This window comes from Macrotis lagotis, chromosome 6 (genome assembly GCF_037893015.1).
Source record: "Macrotis lagotis isolate mMagLag1 chromosome 6, bilby.v1.9.chrom.fasta, whole genome shotgun sequence".
Lineage (NCBI taxonomy): Eukaryota > Metazoa > Chordata > Mammalia > Peramelemorphia > Peramelidae > Macrotis > Macrotis lagotis.
In genome coordinates this window covers 89,363,482-89,379,581 of record NC_133663.1, presented here as the reverse complement: position 1 = coordinate 89,379,581, position 16,100 = coordinate 89,363,482, and the positions used below count along the sequence as shown (strand labels likewise).

General features: G+C 34.2%; 1 protein-coding gene across 4 annotated transcripts in view; it reads right to left on the bottom strand.

The window, feature by feature from the left end:
* Window positions 1-16,100, bottom strand: part of TRAK2 (trafficking kinesin protein 2) — a 68,556-nt gene that overhangs the window by 51,455 nt on the left and 1,001 nt on the right. For 2 of the 4 annotated variants that reach the window (XM_074191649.1, XM_074191652.1), the window contains exon 2: window positions 1,384-1,442. The exons of 1 other annotated variant lie outside the window; for it this stretch is intronic. The gene's annotated coding sequence lies outside the window, so the exon portion shown is untranslated. Of the gene's footprint in view, window positions 1-1,383; window positions 1,443-12,937; window positions 12,993-16,100 lie in introns of all 4 variants that reach the window. One more of the 4 variants, XM_074191650.1, reaches the window with a different exon arrangement.

Genomic DNA, 16,100 nt, shown 5'->3' with positions numbered 1-16,100 from the left:
ATTTATGTATGTATATGAAACATCACAACAAAAGCTTAGCTATCATCATGAATGGATTTGATTATAATTATTATTAATAAAAGCTAGCATTTAAGGACTGCTTTAAGGTTTGCAAAACAGTTTACCAATATTGTTTTATTTGACCCCCTACAACAATGCTGGGAAGTGGGGTCTATTATTATTTTGTTTCACAGATGTGAAAGCTGAGGTAGACTGAGAAGGTTAAGTGACTGGCCCAGAATCACAATGAGGCTAGAGGTGAACTCAAGTGGTCTTCCAGACTCCAGGTCAAGCATTTTATTCACTGAATATAAAGAAGACTTTAGAGGACTAGAATTTGTTTGTTTCTTATTGTTTCCATCACAAAGTAATGAAAAAAAAAAAGCTAGGTGGTACACTGGATAGAACACCAGACCTGGAGTCAGGAAGACTTAGCTTCTTGAGTTCAAATGTGGCCTCAGACACTCACTAATAACTGTGTGACTCTGGGCAAATCACTTAACCCCATTTGCCTTAGTTTCCTCACCTGTAAAACGAGCTGACAAAAGAAATGGCTATTACAGTAGCTTTGCCAAGAAAACCCTAAATGGGGTCACAAAGAGTCAAACAAAGCACCTGTCAGATGCACAATAAATGTTGAATAGATTGAATTGATCTGAGGACAACCTTTATTCAGATCCTCATTCATTTTCATAGATCCAACAGGTTTCATACTTAATTTAAAAGGTAATTTTCATTGACAAGCTCAGTCCTTCCTAAGACGGGTTCTGAAAAGATTCTGAAAAGATGCCAATGGTGGAAGCTAACTTCATTTTAAAAAGTGATAAGCAAAACTAACCTAAGATATACACAAGCAGCTGTATTTCTTTGTGAAAAAGGAAACATTTTCAGTGAATTAGATATACACTGAATCATTATACACAGGCAATCAGCTTTTTTGCAAGGCAATGGTGTTAAATGACTTGCCTAAGGTCACACAGCTAGGTAATTATTAAGTGTCTGAGGCTGGATTTGAACTCAGGTACTCCTGACTCCAGGGCCGGTGCTCTATCCACTGCGCCACCTAGCCGCCCCTAGGTTTGTTTTTAAAGTAGGTTGGGAACCAGAAGTTCATATCAGGTTTCGGACTGTACCATTGAGCTGCCCCAATCACTAACTTTCAAATATAAATCACTATCTGGTACACAGAAAATGTTTCCTTGTAGGAAAAATGCTGATCCATAGAAGGAAGTTAGGTTGCCAGATTAATTGACATTCATTTAATATATATTGTGCATTTGCCAGAAAAAATAGAAGAAAATGTTTCAATGTCTGTAGAAAGGGCAAATGACTTGGGTCCTGGGTATAGTCCAAAGAGCTGGGTTTGAATCTCACTTCACTTACTATTTATTGGTGTGATCATGGTCAAGCCAGTTAAGTCCTCAGAGCCTCACTTTCCCCATCTGTAAAAATGGGAATAATACAAAAATTACTTGAGTTGTAGGTTTGTTAGGAGAAAAATTTTGTAAAATGTAAAAGCTCTTCATAAATGTGAATTATTGTTAACAAAAAAAGCAACTTCTTTTTTAGGTCTTATCTTGATCACAAGTGCTTAATCAAAGGAGACTAGAATAAGGAGATAGATGAAAGATTTTATAGGACATCAGGAAAAGCAAGGTGGGGGAAAGGAAGAGGGGGAGGAGGAGATTCATCATAGTGTACATATTAGAAGGATCACATTAACTGTGAAGCAGATGGGTAAACAGCTGTTAGTAGGAGGGGTAAATAGCAGACTCTTAACAGCAGAGAGAAGAAAGGGTAAGAAAAGCTTCAGGAAGTGGATAGGGATGGTAAGAAGAATCACTCAATGCCAGTAGCCCCTCTAATGTAGCATATCCTAAATTCATTCAGAAACAATACATCTAGGCACCTAAGGTACTATATCAGATAAAGAAATGTTTGGGAAATTTTAAAGAAAAAAATTAAACCAATTTCATAGTGACAGTGTACCCAACTATTCTTGAAAAATAATTGCATACTGAACATTTTAGAAAGAAAATATTGCATCGTAAACAATCTATTCTTACTTTGCTGAGATACCAGGGTTCTTACTAAAAGAAATATTGCTTTAAAGGCAAAAATATATCATACTGAAGGCACATTAGTAATAGGTCAGCTATTCTACTGCTAATAATTGCACATTTTAAACCAAGGAAGAAAGGTTAGCATCTGTTAATATTTTTAACATCTTCATAAATGCCTCTATCTCATTTGAATATGTTAAAGAATTAGAGGCAGTGTGGTGAAAGCAGGCTTTAGAGTCTAGAAGACCTGTAATATTCAATTTCTTTCAGCCACACACTGACAACTGTCCTAGGAAAGTCATTTTAATTTTCAAGTCCCCTCTGATGATCAACCTTAATAGACCTGCTCATTCTATCAGTGCAATAATCAGGAACAATTTTAGGGTATCTAAGATGGAGAATACCATCTGTATCCAGAGAAAGAACCTTGGAGTTTGTTAAACAAAGACCAAAGACTATTACCTTCAATTTTTTTAAAAGTTGTCTTATGTACTACATAATTTTGCTATCTCTAATATTTTATTTTTTCTCAAGGTTATGAGTTTTCTCTCAATACATTCAATTTTTATCCATGTATAGCATGGAAACACTATAAAGATTATCAGACTGCTTTCTGTAGGGAGTGGGGGGAGGAAAGGGAGGGTAGGGAAAAATTGTAAAATTCAAAACCTTACAAAAACTGATAGAAACTACTACTGTGTATAATTGGAAAACGAATAAAATATTTATATAAAAAAATTTTTCGGGTCCCCCAGTCCCCAACTCTCCAAGAATCAATTGCAGATTTATGTTGACAAAGGGGAATTTTTCCACCAAGAGGTTCTACCCAAAAACAAGTCACTGTTCATGAAAGAGAGGGCCTATCAGGTAGGTACTAGACAAGAATATAATCCAAAAGACGATTAGAAATAGGGGGAGGAATAAGGAAGGAAAGAATGAATGGAAAAAAGGAAGAAACAAGAATTTATTAAGAATCAGGTCCTCTGCTAAAGGCTTTATCTCATTTGATCCTCAAAATGATTCTGGAAAGTAAGCACCATTATTATCCCTATTTTCCCATTGAGGAAATGGGCAAAGAGTGAGGAACAGAAAATGACACCTACATTTATGAACCTGGGTGACTGGAAGGACTAGAGAATAATAGAAAAGTTAAGAAGGCCTTAAGTTTGAAATTGGAGATCAAATCCAACTAAAGGACAAAGGCAATACTCCAGACGAGATATACTTCAATATCAATAATTCAAGCAAAGAGTCTTCAAAGAAAAAATTGTCAAGGTATTTATCAGATTCTTACTAACATAATGAAATAAAAGCTCAATGGTAAGAATATATTTAAAGCAATTGGTCTTAACACATTTCTGAAACTGCAAAATGAAAACCAAAACACATTTGGAAAGTATCTTATCAATACATTTATTACTTCCTCACTATCAAAAAGGAAAATAGGATGAACAATCTTAGATACATAATAATCAGGTTAAACATTTAGAGTAATACTTTAGGAACAAGTAGTAGGAAACTAATAATAGGTATATGCCTCTGGATTTGTAGAATATAATGTGATTTATCTACAGATAAAGTCTAAGAAATCAATCAACCAACAAGCATTTATTGGGGGGCTAATAAAGAAAAAGCAAGAACAGTCTCTGACGTCAAGAAGCTGACATTCTAATGTGAGGGTCTTCCCTCTCCACCATCCCTGAATGTGTAATCCAGGACCATATTCAGTTCTGATTCATATCTGGCCACCAGACCCAGATAGCTCAGAGGGGAGAGTGAGGCTGGTGACTTTGAACAATCCTTCATCACTTAAATCCAATTCACTTGCATGGATTCACCTCCCTGAAGTCCTGATCCTCTTCAAGAAAGGACAAACAACAACTTCTCTATCCCATAATAAATGAGGAAAGTAAGGAAGGCTTAGAACTTAAATCTGGAAGTCAAATTCAACCAAAGGACAAAGGCAGAATTTAGTCAAATATCTTAAGTCTCCTCCAGGCAAGACACACCAAGCATAAAGCCTTTCAAGGAAAAAGTTGTCAAGATGTATTTCAGATTCTTACTAGCATAAAGCTCAACAGCAAGATTTCTCTTTGAAGCAATTATTTCACATATAGTTTTGGAACTGCAATTTCTGGGTAATTCTTATAATGTTAGAATAATTTTAAAATTTTCACTGCTATAAATGAGATTATGTGTATGTAATATAGGAAGAAGTGTTTTTTTCATTATTTTGCACTCTGACTTTCAGATGCTTGAGTTATTTGGTAATGTAGTTCAGTGGTAAAAGAGGGCAAAATGAGGCAGAATTCAAGTTCAAGGATTTATTCTTTTAAAATGTGGTCCAAAATTATCTATTCTTTATCAACAAGTTATCTCTATTACATTAGTTTCAAACTATGTAGGAAATTTTCAATAAGGCTCTTAAGATTTGAATCAGCATTCATTGATTTTTCTCATAATAAATTCCATGAATCCAAACAAACTCATTAACTGTATAATGGACAAATAAAAGATAATTTATTAAAAGACTCCAAATCCTTGTATAGTATGATAAAAAAACATGCAATAGTTCAAATTAAAAAGAAAAACTGTGCTTAGAGTTCTCTGCATTATCTCAAAGGAATATTATAAAGCATGAATAAAAAATGTGATCAAAGTGTGAAGTATTAAACTATATATTTCCTTTAAATTATTTGGGGAATTTTATGTGTAATATTTTTCCATTCCACTTTTCTCCACATGGTTTTTCTATTCATCATTTTATCACAAGATTGTTTTTTGCTTGGATTAAAGGAGAATAAAAACCAATTCTTGTCAGTGGAAAACAAGTCACATGGTTGTTAGCAGAAGGAAATAAGAGCTAGCATAAGTGAACCATTCTAATGTCAGTCACAAAGGCAAAGACTACAGTATCAAATTCACGTGATAATCCTCAACTGATTTCTCAAGAGAGAGAGAAGGGAACTTGGCTCAAAGACTTTACTTGAAACTGTTATTTTAAGAGACAATAAGCTTTTCATTACAAGTAGAAATCTTTGAATACAAACTACTAAGAAGATGTGAATTTCTCTAGTTTTTTTTTCTATACTGACTGGTGCATTACTAAAATTTTAAAACTTCTATTTCTAAATTTGATAAATTGGAAGAAATAAGAAATTTGATTATGGGCAGGCCACACTCAAATATTCATTAGGTAATATTTTTAATCCAGCACTAAACTGTACAAGGGTAATTGCTGACCTGAAAGGTCTCCCTTAACCCTCAGCCCACCTTGAAAATATATTCCAAGTCAGTATTACTAAAAAAAGAGATGTCAAAAAAACCCTTTTCTGTCCTTATAAACTCATACAAAAGATAAGGACAGAGGAGTTGAAAAAGAATTGGTTCTTATGAAAATTTTAAGAAACCCAATATTAAAAATATTTTCCAAAGGGTTACTTCTCTCCATGGGGTAAAAAATTCTTAAACTCTTTATATTTTAAAGTAGCAGATTTCTGAGTATACTGAAACCATATAACCTCTGTTTTACAATATCCCTTTGATAGATTTAGAATTAGACCAAATTCTTTAAAACATCTGCAAACATTTTACTGTAATGTTGATATGTAAAAATTATGAAGTCAAAAAATATCAAATGTAAACCATAATATCACGGATAAATCAGGAAATAAAATATTGCACAAATGAAACAAAGTTAGAAAATTTACTTTTTGTACTATAATTTGAGGTTTAGTTTTATTTGTGGGTTCAGTGCTATTAATAATACAAGAGTCATTTTTTTCCCTATGGCAAGGGAAAACCTTCTAAAAATACCAATAGTTAAAAAAACAAAGACTGAAAATTTCTATGCCTATTGCTTTATTTCTCTTAATACAATATAATGTAAATAGATTTTGGATAGGTTTTATCTTATCCTAAATCATTTAGTTTTTCTTTTTAATTTTGCACTTAAACCCATAAAGTAGGAGTACTTTAGGAAGAGGAATTATAAAATTATTTGTCCTACAAGTAAACAGAATATCACTTTTAAGCAATGTGGTTCTAAAAGATAAGTAACTTACCAGGACTACTATTCTAGCATCTTTGTTACATCTAGTGTGAGCTGCCTCTAAACATAGGTAGATATTTTGTGCAGGTTTAAAGTAGGGATAGATTATAATACCTACTAAGGGTATACCTTATTTAGTAGTTAGAAAGAATTCAGGGTTACAAATCACATTAAAATTATTTGTAGATTGCCCATCACATTACAAGGAAGGAAATTAGCTGGAGACAGGATGAAAAGAATGTCATCAAAAAGTATGATTGAAAAAGGAGATAGGTCAATGGGCCAGCCTCCCACCAATTGAACATTGGTCCACTGATGTCCTCACATTGCTATATTGAGGGGATCCTTTGTAGCTAATAAATGCTCATGAGAGGCAGCCATGAATGGACTGGGATATGTTGGGTTTTTGTCCTTTAATGGCCCAGGATGCAGTGGGAGACTTTGGCCTTTTACTAAGGTCTTTAACAGGTCTCAGTGTGACTGAGGCAACACTTATTCAGTGATTAAGGCTAGGTAAGAAATGAAGCTGAGAATGGTCTCTTTTTACCTAGTTTAAAAAAAAATCAATGTGGGAAGGAGAAGATCCTTAGGGTTTCTGCTCAAATCAGAAACAACTGCTATTTACATTCACTCTGAACCAAAAGAATCAAGTGGGCTTGATCTGGGGACCTATTATTGACCAGTCACTGGGATCTGGAGGAAATACAATGATGAAACCATCAATCTATTAGAGTATTAACATTATATTAGAGTGAAAGTGACGAAAAAGAGCATTTTTAATATTATTTTCTGACATTTCAAATGGAAAAGATGGGAAAGATTTTAAAACTTACAATGTTAAGACAATAATGGGAAGTAAATAAAAACTTTTGAAAAAAAGCTCATTTCATGTAAAGTTATGCCATTTATAAAATTTTAATGATGTTTGAACTTACTATAAGCAGCACTAATTAAAACTTTTAAAGTTATATTAGTTATGTTTTTGAGAGATATTGCTTATCTAGGAGAGCCATGTTGCAATATAGTCACGTCAGTATTTCTATGTACTGTCAAAGATTATGTTGAGAAGCACATAAATATCACCATTTCTCTTTTTTCCTTTAAATTTGGGTCTCTATTTCATTCCAGATGGAAGTGCAATGGCCACTCATAGATCTAATCCCAAAAAGATCAGAAAAAAAGGTTTAATATACTGGTTTTTTTCCTGGGGCAGTTCATTACTGTTTAACCAGCGATGGTCCTACCTTTCCCTGGGGCTTCCTAAATTCCTGCACACTTAGAGCTTAATGCTTTAGCTAGACAGGTCAGAATTCCCAAACTTAAAAGATTCATCAACCTCAACCTCCCAGCAATAGCAACAAGAAAAATGTACCACCATACTACATTAATGCCCTTATCTTTACCTGGGGGGGGGGGGGAATCTATGTATCAATTTATTGATGTATTACATATCTTCCCTTGCTAAGAAATTGCATTTTTATTCATGGGAAAATGTCATCATTCCAGGGTCTCCTTGGATTTATTAGACTCAATTTGAGACATATTCACAATCACACAGGATATCTCTCATTACAATAGTTCCATTTCTGAAGGGATAATATTTGCATTTATGTATTTATTTATTAGGTTTTTGCAAGGCAATGGGGTTAAGTGGCTTGCCCAAGGACACACGGCTAGGTAATTATTAAGTGTCTGAGGCCGGATTTGAACTCAGGGACTCCTGACTCCAGGGCCGGTGCTCTACCCATTGCGCCATCTAGCCGCCCCCAATATTTACATTTATAACTTCACATTCTCACAACCTTAGTTTCCTCCATGACTTTTAATGCCACTCATTTTAATATTTTGTATTTTATATATTCACCTGCCATGTCTTTTGTAGAAGATGAAAAGATTAATGAAAAGTACATTCAAGTTGATATTTAACTTGATTCTTGCTATACAATGTGAACATAGGCAAGGGAAGAATGGCCAACAGTATATATCTATGGTTCAGGATAAAGAAATAGTAGGTTTTTAAGATGCTCAGCAACCTCTCATTTGTATGTAAAGAGTACTTCAAGAAGGGAGTCAGAAGATGTTGTAGTGAGTTGTAGTGAGTGCAGTGAGCATTGAACATCACCACCAAAAAAATAAACTAACTGAATCTTTTATTTTTTTGCAAGGCAAATGGAGTTAAGTGGCTTGCCCAAGGCCACACGGCTAGGTAATTATTAAGTGTCTGAGACCGGATTTGAACTCAGGGACTCCTGACTCCAGGGCCGGTGCTCTATCCATTGCGCCACCTAGCCACCCCATAAACTAACTAAATCTTGACAGGAAATAAGCTTCTGATCAGACAAGTTATTCAAGCAAAACTCCAAATCAGTACAAATTGAGAAGATAGGATAAATGATGAAATGATATATGCAATAAAAACAGTTTCATTCCCATGTGTTTAAAAAAGCTATTTATTAGGGGCAGCTAGGTGGCGCAGTGGATAGAGCACCGGCCCTGGAGTCAGGAGTCCCTGAGTTCAAATCCGGTCTCAGACACTTAATAATTACCTAGCCGTGTGGCCTTGGGCAAGCCACTTAACTCCATTTGCCTTGCAAAAACCCTAAAAAAAAAAAAAGCTATTTATTGAAAAAATTTTCATTAATAAAAGTAAAGATATTGACTATATTACTGTTTTTTAGAAACTTCAACATCAGATACAAAACAGTTGTCAAGATAAGGAGGTTAAAAAAAAGCAAACACTCAGAATTCCTTGTCAGAAAGCTATTACCTCACAAACCAGCTAAAAGCAATTAGAGAGAAAATGAGTTTATGAAGAAACTGGCATGAGAGCTGGTCAAACCAGTGGATGAAACTTGAAGAATAATAACAAATAGTTACAAATGGAACAAAACTCCTAGCATTTCTATGCATTTTATTCTAGGTAAGCAGTAGTAGTGGAATCATTGCATATGAGCAACACAGGAAATCTAGACTAGTCATTTAAATTATTTCATACTTAGAAAATTCATACAGTGGCAAAAGATTAGATTACTACTCTTTGTTTAGAATTTTTAAAAATGCTTTTATTAATCTAGTTTCATTCTGGTTGTTTCTGTAGACAGAATTCATTGTTTGGCTCTGGAACAGAGATATCAAATGCTTAAACAAAATTAAAATTCAATTGGGAAATATTTAACAAAATACAATAAAACAGAAATAATATTACAATTCAACACCAAGACAATATGTGCCCTGTGGGTCTGTTCCTCCCATTTCTGTTTGAGTTTTTTCATCTCTCTCCTGGAGAGCCACCATATTTGTCAGAAAGTATTACTTCTTTATTCTTTGGAGATTAGCACATGGAATATTACTTTTGTATTCACTGTGTTCAGAATTTTAACATCATATTATGGTTTCAGTAATAAGTAGCCAACTATGACTCTTAGAATTGAAGATGGCCAGTAAAGTCTCCTGACTTAATGTATGAACTGAATATCTTATAAGTAAATGTGTGAATAGAGAAGATCTTATAGAAAGCATCTTGTAATATGCCTAAAGAATTAGAAATGCTGATGAAAAACAATGAGGTAGGCCATTCCTGGCATTATCTATGGAATCTTTATCTTGTCTGTTAATTCACATCAAGCCTGAAAAATATAATAACCATGTTTTACAAGACATAAAGATCTTTACTGACATGACTTTACTTGAGATCTAAATATAAATATCAGATAGAGCCTTGTACTAATATCTCAGAATTTTTATAACCAAATAAGGATTATTCTTTTCAGAGTACCATTGCTCAAAAATGTCAAAAAAAAAAAACCCTAAAGAAATGTCGTCTGTTCAAGTTTATGTTCATGGCTTTCATGACACTATATATCCATTTCATCTTCTGCTATTCCTTTTCTTCAATCTTTCTCAACATCAGGGTCTTTTGCAATAAATCCCATCTTCTCATTATGTGGTCAAAGTAGCTTCAGCTTCAGTATTTGACTTTTCACTGAATAGTCTCAATTAATTTAATTATTGACTGATTTGATCTCTTTGCTGTCCAAGAGATTCCAAAAATCTTCTCCAGCACCACATTTAAACAGCATTAATTCTGCGGTGCTTAGCCTTTCCTATAATCCATCTCTCACAGCCATAAGTTATCTCCTGGAAAAAACCCTATCTTTGACTCTAAGGGTCCTTGTCAGCAAGGTGAGGTATGCTGTTCAGAGTCTTCACAAAGGAGGGATTCTGAAGATGTTTTGAGCAGGAAAAGCACAGCTTGAAACAAATGGAGAAAGTCCTGGCATTGGGAGAGCTGTCCATTTACTCCAAGTGAGGCTTTCTGTTCTCAATGTGAAGAGTAGCCTCCTTGGAAAGAGAGCTTCTCACCTTTCCTCTCCTTAGTCCCCAGTTGCTAGCACTGGTTCTTATGAAATCATACCCTGTTCGAATGTGAGTCCTTGGAGAAAAGGAAATGTTTGTTTGGGTTGTTTTGTTTTTTTTTTGTATCCTCAATGCTTAGCACATTTTCTGGCTCATAGTAAGCCTTAATGAATGCTTGCTGATTGCCAATTGCCAACCTGAGAAGAACAAACATTCTCTGGTGATTTAAAACAAAGACCAGTTTGCTTCCAGTTTGAGTCCTCTGACTAGATTTGACCAAATAGTAATTAGTGTGAAACTGGTCCTAGAAGATAATGTGCAGGCTCTTAGTGTTGTACCTGGTACAGCCCTACCCATACTTCTCCATCCAGTGACCCGGCCTCTTCTAAGGCCCCTTATCATCCTCTTCCCAATTATCTCCAGTTTATCCAGTCTATAGATTATTTATATATAGCTGTCTTGCATGTTTTCTCCCCCATTTGAGTATATGTTCCGTGAGAGTAGGGACAGTCTTTTGTCTTTCTTTGTATAGCCAATGCTTACCACAGAGGCTCCCATATAATAGCCACTTTCAAAAATGTTTATAGAGTACTTGACCTCAGTTCCCTCCACCATAAAACAAGAAGATTAGATTAAAAAGGTCATTAAGGTCCTTTTCAGTCCTAAAACAATTATTTAATGTTAAAAGTCCCAACAGAAAAATCTTACTCTTTATGATATCTTTCATTTACTTGAAGACATCAAGTAAAAGACCATGAAAGGCCAATATTCCACGAAACACAGTATTAAAAAAAAATAACATATAGAACTCTATCTCTTCTTGTGAAAGGACAACTGCGTCCCTTGGTTTGTGACATAAACTCAAACCATGTTTTTATGTCTATAGAATTTGCAGTTGATGTGTAAATATATTTAAATACCCCCCTCCAAATAATATATTTCTTAAAAAATATAACTGATTTATTATTCTTCAATTTCTAATAAAAATCTTCTGTATAATTCAGTTCAGTGATTAGAGAAAAATAATGGCAAATTCAATAATCCATCACTGATGGAAAGGTATGCAAAAATGCTTATTTAAAGGTTGTTAAATTATGAACAGGAAAATTGGTCTCCATTCCCATCTCCATGTACAGACATTGTATATGGTGTTTTGTTTTGTTTTTCAATCAACAGTCTTCATTTCTTTTGATTTATACTAATGACCTAACCATGCTGCTTATCAATAACTGGAAGCAACAAAGATAGAAAGGAGTTAAGCAAATTAGACTATTTAAGTGTGAAGAAATAAGGGATATCACTTTAAGCCATTAAAATGAGATTGGTTATTTCTGGGGGAGGTGGGTTTGAGGGTAGAAGGAAGAAACAAATCATTTTCCTAAAGTTGAAGTATATTTTAAGTGCACTATAGAAGCAACTTAAATGGAACCTGTGGTAAATTCTTTTGTAATATGAATAATGGCCTCTTACATTGCCAGCCAGATTACAGCATACTGGAATTTCTAAACAGGGAAACACTCTGGTAATGCTATTTGCTGTTGCACAACAAAACTGTCAGAAAAGTTGCTTGACTTGTTCACAGCACGTTTAAAAGCTTCCTAAGGCACAGCACGTGAGGTTTTGGCAAGCACTAAAAATATGTGTTGTTAATCATTCCTCTTCCAAAAAGGATGATCCAAAGACCTCAAAGCCCTTGATAAATACTAATTAATTCCACCTCATTCCTATTAGGTGGCCATTTTATGCTCATTTTCTGGCCTGCATTAAAAATAACAAGGATAGAACAAGTGATTTCTCCAAGGTCAAACTGTAAGTCACTAATAAAGTTGGAAAAAAAAACTAGATTATTATTCCATTCCCTTTATAAATAATTACAAATCCTTCCCCAGGTCCCTCATCTCAATTATCTACTGATTTCTAAACTAATATTAAGAAACTACATAAACTTTTGAAATAAAAATCATTGCAACCATTAACAAATATTTATAGAATGCCTATGTGCAAATAATTTACAAACCAGATGGAGAGATAATAAATAGAAGTATGAAAAAAATTACTGGATGAGGGCAATGGAAGAAGAATCACTTCTTTGATGTAGTTCAAACTTTTCATTATATGAGAGTCAACCAAAAATAATGATAAAAGGCTCTGGTACAAAGAGCCTATAATGCACAAAATATCATGCTGTACTCTGGAAAAGAAAAAGGAAAACATTCTCTGCCCCACATAGCCTACATTTTACTAGGGAGAAAGAGCATATACAAGGTTTATTTTAAAAAAAATCTGATGCTTAAGTCTGATTCAAAGAGCAGTGCCTACTACAGACATGGAAATGCTCAATAAGTCTTCCATCTTATAGTCTGCTGGACAACTTAAAGACACTCTACTTTTAACCCAGGATGGGATAGCCTGCCACAGTGGTAAGAATAGAGGAGGGCATATACTGACATTCCTCACTACTACTTACTTACTAGCAGGGGGCCTTTGGGCAAGTCACAACTGTCTGATCCTCCATTCCTTATCTGTAAAATAGGAAGGTAAAATGATGACCTTTGTGGTCCCTTCTGGCTCTACATTAATGTTCAAATAATCCATATCATACCTTGCAACTCTAAAATGCCAGGCTTCTATGGAGTGTGAGCAGTGGCAGAGAACTTCTCAACATATGGATATGTGGCTAACATATGGATGTGACTAAAATCGAAAGTTAACAGAGACAAAGTGGCAGTCCATTATGCATCCTTCCAGTAACACCATGTTCCTCAAAATCCTTTCTTCAAGGATACAAGAAGTAGTTCTGCCCATGGGTCCAGGTTGGTAACTTCACCCTCATCTGAACTGTCTCCACAATTATTAGAAAACATCCAGTCATCTCTGCTCACTTCGCAACCACCTTAAATTCAGATCCCCTTAACCTCTCTCTTGGACTTTTTAAGTCTCCCTGTTTAAAGACTCTTCTCACTCCACTTCATCTTTGATATAACTGCTAAACTCATTTTCTTACAGTTCAAGTCTAATCATATCATCAATCTACTCAACAAATTTCAATGGTCCCCTATGATCTCCAAGTTCAAACATAAACTACCATGGTGGTTATTTAAGACCTGACCTATTCCTTCCCTTCCAGTTTTCTTACTATACTCCCCTCTTCACACTCTACAATCCAGGTTTACTCTCTGGTTCCCATATATGTTACTCTAATTCTTACTTCAGTATCTTTTGTACCAGATGTCCTCTTGCCCTTCCTTTTGGTGGAGAATGAGCTCTCTCTTTATCTCTATCTGTAGGAATCCCTGGTTTCTTTAAGGGTCTGCTTATATTCCATCTTCTTCATTAAGCATTTCTAGATTCCCCCAATGGCTAATGCAGGCCCTTCCACAATGATTTGATATTTATTTTGTAGTTATTCTGTACACATGTTTATAAGTGCACTGTTATCACGTCCATTAGAATGTAAGCTCCTTGGGGGTAGGAGCTGTTTCACCTTTGTATTTATATTCTTAATACTTAAGCTTGTAATAAAGAAGAAATATAAGGGGAAAAAAGCAGATCAGCAAAACTAACCACACATCAACCAAATCTGACAGAATATACATTGTTCCATACCCATACTCCCCAACCTGTGCAACCCTCACTTCTTCTTTGGAGTCAGGTTAGAGGAATGCTACTTATTTGACCACTATGTTACTTCCAAAAAATGTTTCCAAAGATTTGCACTATTATTAATTTTAAAATGACTTTTATTTCAAATGTGAGGTCACAAAGATGATTGCCAGAGTAAAAAATACTATGTTTGAACTAGCAAATATCATGGAAAAAAAATTTGGAAAGTGGGGATGAATTTGAAATATCTTTAAAATTCTTCTGGCTAATATATTCCATGATTCCACTTTTTTAAACCCTTTATTTGATGCAGGTTAATAAAAGGCAAAACCTTTTATGTCCTTTACTTCTATTCTAATTCTGAACTTTAAAACTTACCTTATCTTTCTGGAACTTTTATTTTTATATTTTTTGGTATGTAGTTCATTCTTATGCTTAGTTTACATAATTAAAAACTATGTCCATTTTAAAAAGTATATCTCCATACATTAAACTCTCAATAAATCCTTTTGGCACTTTAGTATTCAATAGAAATAAATGACAGATCTTAAGGATCTTAACTGCTTAAGACTTCAATTATGGGCTTTTCTGGAGAAAAGAGTATATATTAATTTAATTCCTCATCAGTTTAGGAAAAATCATTAAGTATTATTTTCCTCACATATTTCACTTAATTACTAGATAGAATATGGACAAGGTCCTTCTGCATGACTAAAAACTAAATTCTTCCTAAATGATTAATCCTGTATCTTTTCACAGTTTTCCTTGTATTTCCTTGTGATAACAATAGAACTTTTGTTTTAACCTGAAATCCAAAATTATTAATGTATTTTTAATATGTATGACTGTGTGGCACATATCTAGGAAATATGACTAATTTTAACTTAGTCACTCATTAAAATTTGAGAAAATTATCTCAATGACTCCATTTTCTCACCTACTAAGAGGAAGTAACAATCAAATGGAAGTATTTACTGCTAGAGATGAAATATATAAAATAAACTGCAGTGTGCATACTGTAAATGATCAAGGGAAGCAGATATTACCTTAATATTGTCATTATTTCAATTTCTTGCAACAGTAGCTAATATTGAATAAACTGAATATTTAAGGGGGGAAAGACCCCATTAATGCTAACTAAAAAATGAACCCATCTACAGGATAAGGTGAGCTACTTAGGCTTCATACAGACATACGGAATCAGAATTTTAAAACTGAAAGAGACGTCTGAGATCGTAAGTCACAACCCTTTAATTTACAGACAAATGACACTGAAGCCCAAATATTATGTGACTTGCCCAACATCACACCACTAATTCGTGACAGAGTTCAGGCTAGAAATCATCTTCTTTATTTACAAGCCCCTGGCAACTATACCTGGATTTTCTTTTATCCTGTTCATTTTGTTTAATATTTAATAAAATAGTGATCATTTGTGAAGATGGTAGGTAAAAAAATTGGTATAAGATAGGAATTGATTAATTGATTAAATTTACAAATTAGTATTCAATTTACAGGGTTCTCAAGTATAGTTTTTGACCCATCATTAACACTAAGTCTTAAAAGTTTTTTATGTCTATAATTTCCCCACCATGAGAGACAAGCAATGTTGTCAATTTGTTTTGCAGATATCACCACCACTCTATCTAAACCATTTTTTTAGTTCTAAAGCTCGGATGACAAATTCTGAATCCAAACAGATTTTGAAGGGGGGGGGAAGAAAATTTTAAAAATTTGCTCATAAAGAGCAAAGCAAATCCTTAGGTTTCTATTAATTCAGGGTTCATCTTCAATGTATCAGTTAAGAAAGAAGCTTTTCAGTGCTTCCAAAATGAGCTCAAATTTGAGAAACTGATGTGTTCAGTATATTTTTGTTAATAAATGATCTTTTTTTTTTTTTTTAACCAAGGTCTATTAATGCAATCCTTTCTAGGAGGAGAAAGCACTAGATTAGGAACAGCATATAGCAAGCCAAAAACAGTCCCAGAACTGGAGCAGCTCACATTCTATGGTTAATTAGACATGAA